Here is a 15,748-nt window from a genome sequence, read left to right on the forward strand (position 1 = left end):
TTTAATGACAAATTGGATGTTGCAATTCCCATGACTTGGATTAGAACTTTGATGCACTCTATTGCTTGATTTCAGGACAAAGGAAGAAGAACCACATTAGTGGCTACGTTAGTTACACTAACGTTAACACTAACGTGGAATGGGAGTAACTTGCAAAGTTAATGAGAAAAGTAATTGCCAATAACGCTCTCGAAGCCATCATTGCCCACGTTAAGAGTCACGTTAACTAAGTTAACGTGAACTCTAACGTGGAAGAAAGGAAATGGAGCCAACGTTAGTGACACTCAACATTATCACTAATGTTGGACCAAGCTCATAAGTGGCCACGTTAGTTGCCACGTTAACTTAGTTAACGTGGCCTCTAACGTTAAGAAGTAAAGGGGAAGCCAACGTTAGTGACATTTAACTTTATCACTAACATTGGCCAAGTCACAATAAGCCATGTTAACTCCCATGTTAACCTAGTTAAAGTGGAAGCTTACGTGAAGAAACAAGGTGGTCGACAACGTTAGTGACACCAAACATTGTCACTAATGTTGGAATGAGCCCACACAATCCACTATGAGCCACGTTAACTCCCACGTTAACTTAGTTAACATGGAAGCTAACATGGATAAGGGAATGATGAGCCAACGTTAGTGACACTCAACTTTGTCACTAACGTTGGAGATGGCTAGCATGGCCACGTTAGAAGCCACGTTAACCTAGTTAATGTAGACTCTAACGTCAGAAATAGGGGCACATTGGAATGTTAGTGACAATGGTAAGTGTCACTAACGTTCTCGAAGGTTGGCAAGCCTACGTTAAAAGAGCCACGTTAACTAAGTTAACGTGGACTCTAACGTAAGGAAGGGGGAGACTTCTCAACGTTACTGGGAAAGGTAAGTCCCAGTAACATGTGCGAAGGGCATAGAGGCAACGTTAGTGGCAACGTTTGTGCCACTAACGTTGAAGTTAACGTGGCTCTTACTTTGGTGAGGAACGTTAGTGGAAAAGGTGATTGTCACTAACGTTCTCGAACCCATATTTTCACTGAACGTTAACACCACTAACGTCCTGAGCTAAAGTCTCTGCCCACTTTATACTTTCTCTCTGCAAGTAAATCCAAGCCCAATGAAGAAGAGAAGTGCTTCAAACTCAAGATCCAAAGGCCCATACCCAAGACTTGAAGAGCCAACTAGAAGAACAGAAGAGTAGTATATATAGGAGTAGCTTTGAATTAAATTGGGGGAGCTGGAAAATTATAGGGAGCCTCTTGGCATATAACTACTCTCTGTATTTTACTTTCTCTGCACTTCTAGTTTCATAATGTATTCTCCATCTTTGTTTTTATTTTCCAGAGCTATGAACAACTAAACCCCTTTCATTGGGTTAGGGAGCTTTGTTGTAATTTGATGGATCAATACTAGTTTTCATTATTCTTCTTCTATTTTTTCTCTTGATTTTACTTGAAAGCTTTCGATCTTCATCCAATTGGGTAGTTATCTTGGAAAAGAAGCTATTCAAACTTGGATCTCTTTTGAACCTTGAAAGAGGAATAAAGAGATCATGCTAGAAATGCTTTCTCATGCTGGACCAAATTGGGTTTGGATGGATATGTGACTATAATCCTCTCAACACTTGATTTGGGAAATGCATGTGGTATAATCAGTGACCATACTTCATCTCTTCTCATGAGCAATTGACCAAGGAATTGGCTATTGATCAAGATTTGAGAGATTGAATTACAAGAAATTGGAATTCGGTCACTTAATATTGCCAAGGAGATCAATGAGTGCATTGATTGAGGAAGAGATGAAAATAAAATTGATCCAGAGAATGCAACATCTCCTGAGCCCAATGAACTCCCTATTTCTGATCTTACCCATTCTCTTTATTTTCTGTCATTTACTTTTATGAGCAATTACCCCATTCCCATTTAAGATTCTGCAATTTACTTTCCGTCATCTACATTCAGCTCTTTATTTCCAGCATTTACTTTTCTGTTATTTACTTTCCTGCCATTTAATTTTTTGCAATTCTAAACTCAAATTCTGATTCGCTCAACTAGAACAATCCTCTAGTTAAAGTTGCTTGATCAATCAATCCCTGTGGGATTCGACCTCACTCTATTGTGAGTTTTTACTTGACGACGAATTCGGTACACTTGCCGAAGGAAATTTGTCACGAGATAAGTTTTCCGTGCATCAAGTTTATGGCGCCGTTGCCGAGGATTGATTGTGCATCAACAATGATTAAATTGGAAGATAACTAGATTGAGCATTTTATTTTTGTGTGACTTAATTTTTTGTTTGAGTAATTTACTTTCAGTTTTAGTTAATTTCTTCCCTTCCCCCTTCTTTTTATTTTTTGTTTTTAGTTATTTATAATTCATTTCACTAACCCATAACTGTTTGATATATTGCATCACTCATACTACTTGTAATTCTGACAGAAATACTTTCTGCATCTATTTTCCTTGCTTGTACTTGTTGGTTGTATGACAGGGAGAAGAAGTGGGGCTTCAACTTCCTTTGATTCTGAACCTGAGAGGACTTTCTTGAGATTAAGAAGGGAAGCAAGAGGAAAAAGAGTAGTTGGTGCTGAGGAAGAGGAGGAATACTTTGAACCAAACATGGAAGAAAACATGGAAAACCATCATGAAGAAGAGACTCACAACCATGGCAGAAGAGGTCGAGCAAATCATGCTGGGGAGGACAGAAGAGTTTTAGGCTCTTACATCAATCCAAACCCAGGAAATTGTGGAAGTAGCATTCAAAAGCCAACCATCCACACCAACAATTTTGAACTGAAGCTACAGCTCATCACCCTTGTTCAGAACAACTGTTCGTTCGGAGGGAGTGTCCAAGAGGACCCCAATCAACATCTAACCACCTTCCTGAGAATATGTGACACAGTGAAGTCTAATGGTGTTCATTCTGATGCCTATAGACCGCTCTTATTTCCATTCTCACTCAAGGATAAGGCAGCCAAGTGGCTGGAGTCTTTCCCAAAGGAGAGCTTGACAACCTGGGAGGATGTGGTGAACAAATTCTTAGCAAGATTTTACCCTCCTTATCGAATCAATAGGCTGAGAGCTGAGTTCCAAACTTTCAGGCAACAAGATGGTGAGACTCTGTATGAAGCATGGGAGAGGTTTAAAGACCTAACAAGGAGGTGCCCACCAGATATGTTCAATGAATGGGTGCAGCTGCACATTTTCTATGAAGGGCTCTCTTATGAGTCAAAGAAAGCAGTAGACCATTCATCCGGAGGATTCTTGAACAAGAAGAAGACCATTGAGGAGGCCATAGATGTCATTGAAACTGTAGCAGAGAATGACTACTTCTATGCTTCCGAAAGAGGGAACACGAGAGGAGTGATGGAACTAAACAATGTAGATGCTCTGCTGGCTCAAAACAAGCTCATTACTCAGCAGCTGGCTGACCTCACCAAGAAGATGGAGAGGAACCAAGTAGCAGCAATCACCACTTCATCAACAACCCAAGAAGGACTGAATGAAGAAGCAGAGGGAAGTCAGGAGCAAGTCAACTACATTGGGAATTCACCTAGGCAAAACCATGATCCATACTCCAAGACCTACAACCCTGGATGGAGGAACCACCCAAACTTTGGGTGGGGAAATCAACAAGACCAAAGCCTTGATCAAAGACGCCCAAATCCCAACAATGCAGCTCACCAACATTTCACATCTAAACCATATCAACACTCCCATAACAACATCTCTCCATATCCACATCAAAACCAAAATAACATACCTCATTCTTCCACCTCTGATCCCAATCTACAATCATTGGATGACAGACTATCAAAGATTGAGAATCTACTTGAAGGGATAGGCAAGGAGATTCAAGATAGTAAAGCATTCCGAGAAGAAGTGATGTCCAATATGCAGAATCAGGATGCTGCCATCAAGAAACTGGAGACACAAATTGGCTACTTATTCAAGCAAATTCCAAGCCACAACCTTCGCAGCAATACTAACTCAACCCAAAGGGAGGAGTGTCAGGCTATCACCCTTCGGAGTGGGAAGGAACTGAAGGAAACCCCCCAGAAACCACAAGAAGAAGACTCAAATAAAAAGGAAGAACAGCAGGATGAATCTCGAGTTCCCACTTTGAGTTCACAAAAAGGGGAAGGAGTACTGAAGCCAGACGTACCAAGAGTCCCATATCCTCAGCAATTAAAGAAGAAGGGGGATGACAACCAGTTTTCGAGATTTTTGGAGATCTTCAAGAAACTACAAATCAACATACCCTTTGCTGAAGTAATAGAACAAATAACACTCTATGCCAAGTTTTTAAAGGAGCTAATGACTGGAAGAACAACGAGACTGTGATATTAACCGAAGAATGTAGTGCTATCATTCACCACAAACTACCCCAGAAATTGAAGGATCCCGGGAGTTTCAGATCCCTTGTATTATAGGGGAAATCACAGTGGAGAAAGCTCTTTGTGACTTAGGAGCTAGCATCAATTTGATGTCAGTAGCTATGATGAGGAAGATGAAGATAGAGGAGGCTAAACCAACAAAAATGGCCTTACAATTGGCAGACAGATCGTTCAAGTTCCCTCATGGCGTAGTAGAGGATTTGCTGGTGAAAGTGGGAGACTTCATATTCCTGGCAGACTTCGTAGTGCTGGATATGCAGGAAGAAACCAAGATCTCCATTATCCTGGGAAGGTCATTCTTGGCCACTGCTGGAGCTGTCATCGATGTCCAAAAAGGTGATCTCACCCTGAGAGTACACAATGAAAAGATGACGATCAATGTGTTCAAGGCCATGAGTTACCCACCAGAGCAATTGGAACAGTGTATGAGGTTGGACTCACTTGAAGATACAGTGCAGGAAAGTTTTAAAGAAGAAGAACCTGAAGGTATAATAGAGGAGGAGTCTACGTTTAGTGAGGAGGTTGCAACAGCAGAGATTCAAATACAAGGTGGACCAAAGGAAGAGAACGAAAAGTCAGAAGCACCCAAACTTGAACTCAAAGCACTGCCACCCTCTCTCAAATATGCATACTTAGGAGAAGATGAAAATTACCCAGTATTCATAAGCTCATGCCTCAGCCAAGATCAAGAGGATGAACTGCTCAAAGTACTGCGAAACCACAAAGATGCCATTGGTTGGACTCTTGCTGACTTGAAAGGGATAAGTTCGGCCATATGCATGCACAAGATACTGCTGGAAGATGATGCCAAACCATCCATTCAATCCCAAAGGAGGTTGAACCCAATCATGAAGGAAGTGGTACAGAAAGAAGTTATGAAGTTATGGCAGGGAGGGGTAATCTACCCGATCTCAGACAGCCCCTGGGTTAGCCCCGTGAATGTTGTCCCAAAAAAGGGAGGAATTACCGTGGTTCCCAATGAGAAGAACGAACTAATTCCTACAAGGAGAGTCACAGGATGGCGGATGTGCATAGATGATGAGCAAATAATTTATACGCTTTTTGACATTGTTTTTAGTATGTTTTTAGTAGGATCTAGTTACTTTTAGGGATGTTTTTAATAGATTTTGTGTTAAATTCACATTTCTGGACTTTACTATGAGTTTGTGTGTTTTTCTGTGATTTCAGGTATTTTCTGGCTGAAATTGAGGGACTTGAGCAGAAATCAGATTCAGAGGTTGAAAAAGGATTGCTGATGCTGTTGGATTCTGACCTCCCTGCACTCAAAGTGGATTTTCTGGAGCTACAGAACTTGAAATGGCGCGCTTCCAATTGCGTTGGAAAGTAGACATCCAGGGCTTTCCAGCAATATATAATAGTCCATACTTTGGCCAAGACTTGATGACGTAAACTGGCGTTCAACGCCAGCTTTCTACCCAAATCTGGCGTCCAGCGCCAGAAAAGGATCCAAAACCAGAGTTGAACGCCCAAACTGGCTCAAAAACTGGCGTTCAACTCCACAATTGGCCTCTGCACGCGCAACACTTAAGCTCAGCCCAAACACACACCAAGTGGGCCCCAGAAGTGGATTTATACATCAAATACTTACTCATGTAAACCCTAGTAGCTAGTTTATTATAAATAGGACCTCTTACTATTGTATTAGGCATCTTTGGATTACCTTATGATCCTTTGATCACGTTTTAGGGGGCTGGCCATCTCGGCCATGCCTGGACCTTCACTTATGTATTTTTAACGGTAGAGTTTCTACACTCCATAGATTAAGGTGTGGAGCTCTGCTGTCCCTCAAAGATTAATGCAAAGTACTACTGTTTTCTATTCAATTCTTCTTATTTCGCTTCTAAGATATCCATTCGCACCCAAGAACGTGATAAAGGTGATGATTATGTGTGACGCTCATCATCCTTCTCCCTTATGAACGCGTGCCTGACAAACACTTCTGTTCTACATGAAATAAGCTAGAATGAGTATCTCTTAGATCTCCTAACCAGAATCTTCGTGGCGTAAGCTAGAATGATGGCGGCATTCAAGAGAATCCGGAAGGTCTAAACCTTGTCTGTGGTATTCCGAGTAGGATTCAATGATTGAATGACTGTGACGAGCTCCGAACTCGCGATTGCAGGGCGTTAGTGACAGACGCAAAAGGATAGTAAATCCTATTCCAGCATGATCGAGAACCGACAGATGAATAGCCGTGCCGTGACAGGGTGCGTGAGCATATTATTCACTGAGAGGATAAGATGAAGCCATTGACAAGGGTGATGCCTCCAGACGATTAGCCGTGCCGTGACAGGGCATTGGATCATTTTCCCGTGAGATGACCGAAAGTAGCCATTGACAGTGGTGATGTATCACATAAAGCCAGCCATGGAAAGGAGTAAGACTGATTGGATGAAGATAGTAGGAAAGCAGAGGTTCAGAGGAACGAAAAGCATCTCCATTCGCTTATCTGAAATTCCTACCAATGATTTACATAAGTACCTCTATCCCTATTCTTTTATTTATTATTCGAAAACTCCATAATTATTTTATATCCGCCTGACTGAGATTTACAAGGTGACCATAGCTTGCTTCATACCAACAATCTCCGTGGGATTCGACCCTTACTCACGTAAGGTATTACTTGGACGACCCAGTGCACTTGCTGGTTAGTTGTATCGAAGTTGTGACAATCATGAATTAAGATCAGAGCACCAAGCTTTGAAGCCATTACCAGGATTTGTTCGAGCCTGGAGATCACAATTTCGTGCACCAAGTTTTTGGCGCCGTTGCCGGGGATTGTTCGAGTTTGGACAACTGACGGTTCATCCTGTTGCTCAGATTAGGTAATTTTCTTTTTGATTTAGTTTTCAAAAAAAAGTTTTCAAAAAACTTTCAAAATTTTCTTCTTTGTTTTCAAAAAAAAAAAATGTTTTCAAAAATATATTTTTCTTCAAGATTTTTAAGAATGAATTCTAGTGTTTCATGAAACATGTTGAATCCTATCTGGCTGTAAAGCCATACCCAAACTGCTTTGGGATTGGTATTCAACTAATCACTCCAGTCCATGTAATTATATGTTGAAGCTTGGCTGGCTATTAAGCCATGCCTGACCCTTTGATTGGAGCTTTAGAGCATAAGATTCCTGGAATTCATATTAAAAATTTTGGAATCCTTATTTTTCTTTTTCAAAATAATTTTTCGAAAAATATAAAATAAAAATCCAAAAAAATTTAGAAAATCAGAAAAATAAAAAAATATTTCATGTTTCTTGTTTGAGTCTTGAGTCATATCATAAGTTTGGTGTCAATTGCATGTGCATCTTGCATTTTTCGAAAATTTCATGCATTCATGGTGTTCTTCATGATCTTCAAGTTGTTCTTGGTAAGTCTTCTTGTTTGATCTTGATGATTTTTTGTTTTGTGTCTTTTCATGTTTATCATATGCATTCTTGAATTCTTAGTGCGTAAGCATTAAAGAATTCTAAGTTTGGTGTCTTGCATGTTTTCTTTGCATTAAAATTTTTTTCAAAATTGTGTCTATGATGTTCATCTTGACACTCATGGTGTTCTTGGTGTTCATCTTGACATTCATAGCATTCTTGCATGCATTCATTGTTTTGATCTAAAATTGCCATGCATTGCATTATTTTTCTTGTTTTTCTCTCTCATCATAAAAATTCAAAAATAAAAAAAAAATATCTTTCCCTTTTTCTCTCATCAAATTCGAAAATTTGGATTGACTTTTTCAAAAATTTTTAAAATCAAGTTGTTTCTTATGAGTCAAATCAAATTTTCAATTTGAAAATCTTATCTTTTTCAAAATCTTTTTCAAAAAAAAAAAATCAAATCTTTTTCAAAATTATTAGTTATTTCCGAAAATTCCAAAAATATTTTTCAAAAATCTTTTTCTTATTTTTATATAAAATTTTCGAAAATAACAATAACAATTAATGTTTTGATTCAAAATTTTCAAGTTTGTTACTTGCTTGTTAAGAAAGATTCAAACTTTAAGTTCTAGAATCATATCTTATGATTTTTTGTGAATCAAGTTATTAATTGTGATTTTAAAAATCAAATCTTTTTCAAAACTAATTTCAATCATATCTTTTCAAAAATATCTTCTTATCTTTTTCAAAAATTTGATTTCAAAATATCTTTTCTAACTTCCTAACTTCTTACCTTTTCAAAATTTGTTTCAACTAACTAACTAACTTTTTGTTTGTTTCTTAACTTTTTCAAAACTACCTAACTAACTCTCTCTCCCTAATTTTCGAAAATATCTTCCCTCTTTTTCAAAAATTTCTTTTTTATTAACTAATTATTTTTATTTTTTTTATATAAAAAAAAAATTTCGAAAAAAAATACTAACCTTTTTCAAAAACTATTTTCAAAAATCACTAACTCTTTTTCAAAAATTGTTTTCGAAAATTCACTTCCCCCTCTCATCTTCTTCTATTTGTTTATTGATATACTAACATCTTTCCTTCAACTCTCCAAAAATCCGAACCCCCTCTCTCTCTGAGTTCAGATTTTCTTCCCTTCTTTTCTTCTACTAACACAAGGATCCCTATACTGTGGTATAAAGGATCCATATTATTATTACTATTTTTTCTGTGCCATCTTCTTTGTCATATGAGCAGGAGCAAGGACAAGAACATTCTTGTTAAAGCAGATCCAGAACCTGAAAGGACTCTGAAAAAAAAAAATTAAGAGAAGCTAAAATACAACAATCCAGAGATAACCTTTCAGAAATTTTCGAACAGGAAAAGGAGATGGCAGCCGAAAATAATAATAATATAAGGAAGATGCTTGGTGACTTCACTGCACCTAATTCCAATTTACATGGAAGAAGCATCTCCATTCCTGCCATTGGAGCAAACAACTTTGAGTTGAAACCTCAATTAGTTTCTCTGATGCAGCAGAACTGCAAGTTTCATGGACTTTCATCTGAAGATCCCTTTCAGTTCTTAACTGAATTCTTGCAGATATGTGATACTGTTAAGACTAATGGAGTAGATCCTGAAGTCTACAGGCTCATGCTTTTCCCTTTTGCTGTAAGAGACAGAGCTAGATTATGGTTGGATTCTCAACCCAAAGACAGCCTGAACTCTTGGGATAAGCTGGTCAAGGCTTTCTTAGCCAAGTACTTTCCTCCTCAAAAGCTGAGCAAGCTTAGAGCTGATGTTCAAACCTTCAGACAGAAAGAAGGTGAATCCCTCTATGAAGCTTGGGAAAGATACAAACAGTTGACCAAAAAGTGTCCTTCTGACATGCTTTCAGAATGGACCATCCTGGATATATTCTATGATGGTTTATCTGAGCTATCAAAAATGTCACTGGACACTTCTGCAGGTGGATCCATTCACCTAAAGAAAACGCCTGCAGAAGCTCAAGAACTCATTGACATGGTTGCTAATAACCAGTTCATGTACACTTCTGAAAGAAATCCTGTGAGTAATGGGACGCCTATGAAGAAGGGAGTTCTTGAAGTTGATACTCTGAATGCCATATTGGCTCAGAATAAAATATTGACTCAGCAAGTCAATATGATCTCTCAGAGTCTGCATGGAATGCAAGCTGCATCCAACAGTACTCAAGAGGCATCTTCTGAAGAAGAAGCTTATGATCCTGAGAACCCTACAATAGCAGAGGTAAATTACTTAGGTGAACCTTATGGAAACACCTATAACTCATCATGGAGAAATCATCCAAATCTCTCATGGAAGGATCAAAAGCCTCAACAAGGCTTTAATAATGGTGGAAGAAACAGGTTTAGCAATAGCAAGCCTTTTCCATCATCAACTCAGCAACAGACAGAGAACTCTGAACAAAATGCTTCTAATTTAGCAAATCTGGTCTCTGATTTATCTAAGGCCACTGTAAGTTTCATGAATGAAACAAGGTCTTCCATTAGAAATCTGGAAGCACAAGTGGGCCAGCTGAGTAAAAGGATCACTGAAATCCCTCCTAGTACTCTCCCAAGCAATATAGAAGAGAATCCAAAAGGAGAGTGCAAGGCCATTGACATAAGCACCATGGCCGAACCTGTGAGGAGAGGAGAGGACGTGAATCCCAAGGAGGAAGACCTCCTGGGACGTCCAGTGGTCAATAAGGAGCTTCCCTCTGAGGAACCAAAGGACTCTGGGGCCCATCTAGAGACCATAGAGATCCCATTGAACTTTCTTATACCCTTCATGAGCTCTGATGAGTATTCCTCTTCTGAAGAGAATGAGGATGTTACTGAAGAGCAAACTGCCAAGTTTCTTGGTGCGATCATGAAGCTAAATGCCAAATTATTTGGCATTGATACTTGGGAAGTTGAACCTCCCTTGTTCATCAATGAACTAAGTGATCTGGATCAACTGACATTGCCTCAGAAGAGACAGGATCCTGGAAAGTTCATAATACCCTGTACCATAGGCACCATGATCTTTAAGGCTCTGTGTGACCTTGGTTCAGGAATAAACCTCATGCCCTTCTCTGTAATAGAGAAACTGGGAATCTATGGGGTGCAAGCTGCTAAAATCTCATTAGAGATGGCAGACAGCTCAAGAAAACAGGCTTATGGACAAGTAGAGGACGTGTTAGTAAAGGTTGAAGGCCTTTACATCCCTGCTGATTTCATAGTCCTGGATACTGGAAAGGAAGAGGATGAATCCATCATCCTAGGAAGACCTTTCCTGGCCACAGCAAGAGCTGTGATTGATGTTGACAGAGGTGAAATATTCCTTCAATGGAATGAGAACTCCCTTGTGTTAAAAACTCAAGGATCTCCCTCTGCAACCATGGAGAGGAAGCAGAAAAAGCTTCTCTCCAAGCAGAGTCAACCAGAGCCCCCACAGTCAAACTCTAAGTTTGGTGTTGGGAGGCCACAACCAAACTCTAAGTTTGGTGTTGAACTCCCATATCCAAACTCTAAGTTTGGTGTTGGAGAGTCTCAACAAAGCTCTGCACATCTGTGAGGCTCCATGAGAGCCCACTGTCAAGCTATTGACATTAAAGAAGCGCTTGTTGGGAGGCAACCCAATGTTTATTTATCTAACTATATTTTTCTTAGTTATGTGTCTTTATAGGTTCATGATCATGTGGAGTCACAAAATAAATATAAAAATTGAAAACGGAATCAAAAACAGCAGAAGAAAAATCACACCCTGGAGGAGCATCTGTCTGGCGTTCAAATGCCAGAACAGAGCATAGTTCTGGCGCTGAACGCCCAGAATGGGAGCATCCTGGCGCTGAACGCCCAGAACAAGAATGGTTCTGGCGTTCAACGCCAGAAATGGCAGCAAAGGGGCGTTGAACGCCCAAAATGGGCACCAACCTGGTGCTGAACGCCCAGAGTTGTGTGCAAGGGCATTTTACATGCCTAAATTGGTGCAGGGATGTAAATGCCTTGACATCTCAGGATCTGTAGACCCCACAGGATCCCCACCTACCTCATCATCTCTCTTTCCATTCATGATCATCCCTTCTTTTTTTCCATTTACCACTCACATCCATACACCCACTACCTTCAAAAATTCAACATCTCTCTCCCACCCAATCCCAACCATATGGCCGAATACACACTCCCATCCATCTCCTCCATATCTTCTTCTTATTCTTCTATTCTTTCTTCTTTTGCTCGAGGGCGAGCAACATTCTAAGTTTGGTGTGGTAAAAGCATAGCTTTTTTGTTTTTTCCATAACCATTGATGGCACCTAAGGCCAGAGAAACCTCTAGAAAGAGGAAAGGGAAGACAAAAGCTTCCATCAAGGGTCTATAGCTCAGTGGTAGAACATTTGACTGCAAATCAAGAGATCCCTGAGATACCTCAAGGGATACATTTTCTTCCACACAATTATTGGAAGCAACTAAGGGTGGAACATCAAGAGCACTTCATCATCCTTCATGAAATCAGAGAAGATCTAAAAGCACTGAAGGAGGAGCAACAAAGGCAAGGAAGAGACATAGAAGAGCTCAAGGACATCACTAAGGTGGACTCATTCCTTGTTCTTACTTTCTCTGTTTTTCGTTTTCTATGTTATGTGCTTATCTATGTTTGTGTCTTCATTACATGATCATTAGTAGTAGTAACTATGTCTTAAAGTTATAAATGTCCTATGACTCCATCACCTCTCTTAAATGAAAAATGTTTTAATTCAAAAGAACAAGAAGTACATGAAGTTTTGAATTTATCCTTGAACTTAGCTTAATTATATTGATGTGGTGACAATGCTTCTTGTTTTTTTGAATGTATGCTTGAACAGTGCATATATCTTTAGAAGTTATTGTTCATGAATGTTAAATATGTTGGCTCTTGAAAGAATGATGACTAGGAGACATGTTATTTGATAATCTGAAAAATCATAAAAATGATTCTTGAAGCAAGAAAAAGCAGCAAAGAACAAAGCTTGCAAAAAAAAAAAAAAATAGGCGAAAAAAAAAAAAGAAAGAAAAAGAAAAAGCAAGCAGAAAAAGCCAAAGCTCTTAAAACCAAGAGGCAAGAGCAAAAAGCCAATAACCCTTAAAACCAAAAGGCAAGGGCAAATAAAAAGGATCCCAAGGCTTTGAGCATCAGTGAATAGGAGGGCCTAAAGGAATAAAATCCTGGTCTAAGCGGCTAAACCAAGCTGTCCCTAACCATGTGCTTGTGGCGTGTAGGTGTCAAGTGAAAACTTGAGACTGAGCGGTTAAAGTCAAGGTCCAAAGCAAAAAAAAAAAGAGTGTGCTTAAGAACCCTGGACACCTCTAATTGGGGACTTTAGCAAAGCTGAGTCACAATCTGAAAAGGTTCACCCAATTATGTGTCTGTGGCATTTATGTATCCGGTGGTAATACTGGAAAACAAAATGCTTAGGGCCACGGCCAAGACTCATAAAGAAGCTGTGTTCAAGAATCATCATGCTGAACTAAGAGAGTCAATAACACTATTCGAAATCTGAAGTTCCTATAGATGCCAATCATTCTGAACCTCAATGGATAAAGTGAGATGCCAAAACTATTCAAGAGGCAAAAAGCTATAAGTCCCGCTCATATGATTGAAGCTCTGTTTCATTGATAGTTTGGAATTTATAGTATATTCTATTCTTTTTATCCTATTTTGATTTTCAGTTGCTTGGGGACAAGCAACAATTTAAGTTTGGTGTTGTGATGAGCGGATAATTTATACGCTTTTTGACATTGTTTTTAGTATGTTTTTAGTAGGATCTAGTTACTTTTAGGGATGTTTTTAATAGATTTTGTGTTAAATTCACATTTCTGGACTTTACTATGAGTTTGTGTGTTTTTCTGTGATTTCAGGTATTTTCTGGCTGAAATTGAGGGACTTGAGCAGAAATCAGATTCAGAGGTTGAAAAAGGACTACTGATGCTGTTGGATTCTGACCTCCCTGCACTCAAAGTGGATTTTCTGGAGCTACAGAAATCGAAATGGCGCGCTTCCAATTGAGTTGGAAAGTAGACATCCAGGGCTTTCCAGAAATATATAATAGTCAATACTTTGGCCAAGAATTGACGACGTAAACTGGCGTTCAACGCCAGCTTTCTACCCAAATCTGGCGTCCAGCGCCAGAAAAGGATCCAAAACCAGAGTTGAACGCCCAAACTGGCACAAAAACTGGCGTTCAACTCCACAATTGGCCTCTGCACGCGCAACACTTAAGCTCAGCCCAAACACACACCAAGTGGGCCCCAGAAGTGGATTTATACATCAAATACTTACTCATGTAAACCCTAATATCTAGTTTATTATAAATAGGACCTCTTACTATTGTATTAGGCATCTTTGGATTACCTTATGATCCTTTGATCACGTTTTAGGGGGCTGGCCATCTCGGCCATGCCTGGACCTTCACTTATGTATTTTTAACGGTAGAGTTTCTACACTCCATAGATTAAGGTGTGGAGCTCTACTGTCCCTCAAAGATTAATGCAAAGTACTACTGTTTTCTATTCAATTCTTCTTATTTCGCTTCTAAGATATCCATTCGCACCCAAGAACGTGATGAAGGTGATGATTATGTGTGACGCTCATCATCCTTCTCCCTTATGAACGCATGCCTGACAAACACTTCTGTTCTACATGAAATAAGCTAGAATGAGTATCTCTTAGATCTCCTAACCAGAATCTTCGTGGCGTAAGCTAGAATGATGGCGGCATTCAAGAGAATCCGGAAGGTTTAAACCTTGTCTGTGGTATTCCGAGTAGGATTCAATGATTGAATGACTGTGACGAGCTCCGAACTCGCGATTGCAGGGCGTTAGTGACAGACGCAAAAGGATAGTAAATCCTATTCCAGCATGATCGAGAACCGACAGATGAATAGCCGTGCCGTGACAGGGTGCGTGAGCATATTATTCACTGAGAGGATAAGATGAAGCCATTGACAAGGGTGATGCCTCTAGACGATTAGCCGTGCCGTGACAGGGCATTGGATCATTTTCCCGTGAGATGACCGAAAGTAGCCATTGACAGTGGTGATGTATCACATAAAGCCAGCCATGGAAAAGAGTAAGACTGATTGGATGAAGATAGTAGGAAAGCAGAGGTTCAGAGGAACGAAAAGCATCTCCATTCGCTTATCTGAAATTCCTACCAATGATTTACATAAGTACCTCTATCCCTATTCTTTTATTTATTATTCGAAAACTCCATAATTATTTTATATCCGCCTGACTGAGATTTACAAGGTGACCATAGCTTGCTTCATACCAACAATCTCCGTGGGATTCGACCCTTACTCACGTAAGGTATTACTTGGACGACCCAGTGCACTTGCTGGTTAGTTGTATCGAAGTTGTGACAATCATGAATTAAGATCAGAGCACCAAGCTTTGAAGCCATTACCAGGATTTGTTCGAGCCTGGAGATCACAATTTCGTGCACCAAGTTTTTGGCGCCGTTGCCGGGGATTGTTCGAGTTTGGACAACTGACGGTTCATCCTGTTGCTCAGATTAGGTAATTTTCTTTTTGATTTAGTTTTCAAAAAAAAGTTTTCAAAAACCTTTCAAAATTTTCTTCTTTGTTTTCAAAAAAAAAAAATGTTTTCAAAAATATATTTTTCTTCAAGATTTTTAAGAATGAATTCTAGTGTTTCATGAAACATGTTGAATCCTATCTGGCTGTAAAGCCATACCCAAACTGCTTTGGGATTGGTATTCAACTAATCACTCCAGTCCATGTAATTATATGTTGAAGCTTGGCTGGCTATTAAGCCATGCCTGACCCTTTGATTGGAGCTTTAGAGCATAAGATTCCTGGAATTCATATTAAAAATTTTGGAATCCTTATTTTTCTTTTTCAAAATAATTTTTCGAAAAATATAAAATAAAAATCCAAAAAAATTTAGAAAATCACAAAAATAAAAAAAT

The 15,748-nt window shown here is 39.2% G+C and overlaps 2 non-coding genes across 2 annotated transcripts; both read right to left on the reverse strand.

Moving 5' to 3' along the window:
• Positions 1-3,067: 3,067 nt before the first annotated feature.
• Positions 3,068-3,174, reverse strand: LOC148564971 (small nucleolar RNA R71). Its single transcript, XR_015884131.1, has one exon. It is a non-coding gene; the product is annotated as a small nucleolar RNA R71 (small nucleolar RNA).
• A 6,388-nt stretch (positions 3,175-9,562) lies between these two features.
• LOC148564972 (small nucleolar RNA R71) lies at positions 9,563-9,670 on the reverse strand. The gene has a single exon (XR_015884206.1). It is a non-coding gene; the product is annotated as a small nucleolar RNA R71 (small nucleolar RNA).
• Positions 9,671-15,748: the final 6,078 nt, after the last annotated feature.

Source organism: Arachis ipaensis, chromosome B5 (assembly GCF_059453495.1).
Source record: "Arachis ipaensis isolate K30076 ecotype BB chromosome B5, ASM5945349v1, whole genome shotgun sequence".
NCBI classification, from domain to species: Eukaryota; Viridiplantae; Streptophyta; class Magnoliopsida; order Fabales; family Fabaceae; genus Arachis; species Arachis ipaensis.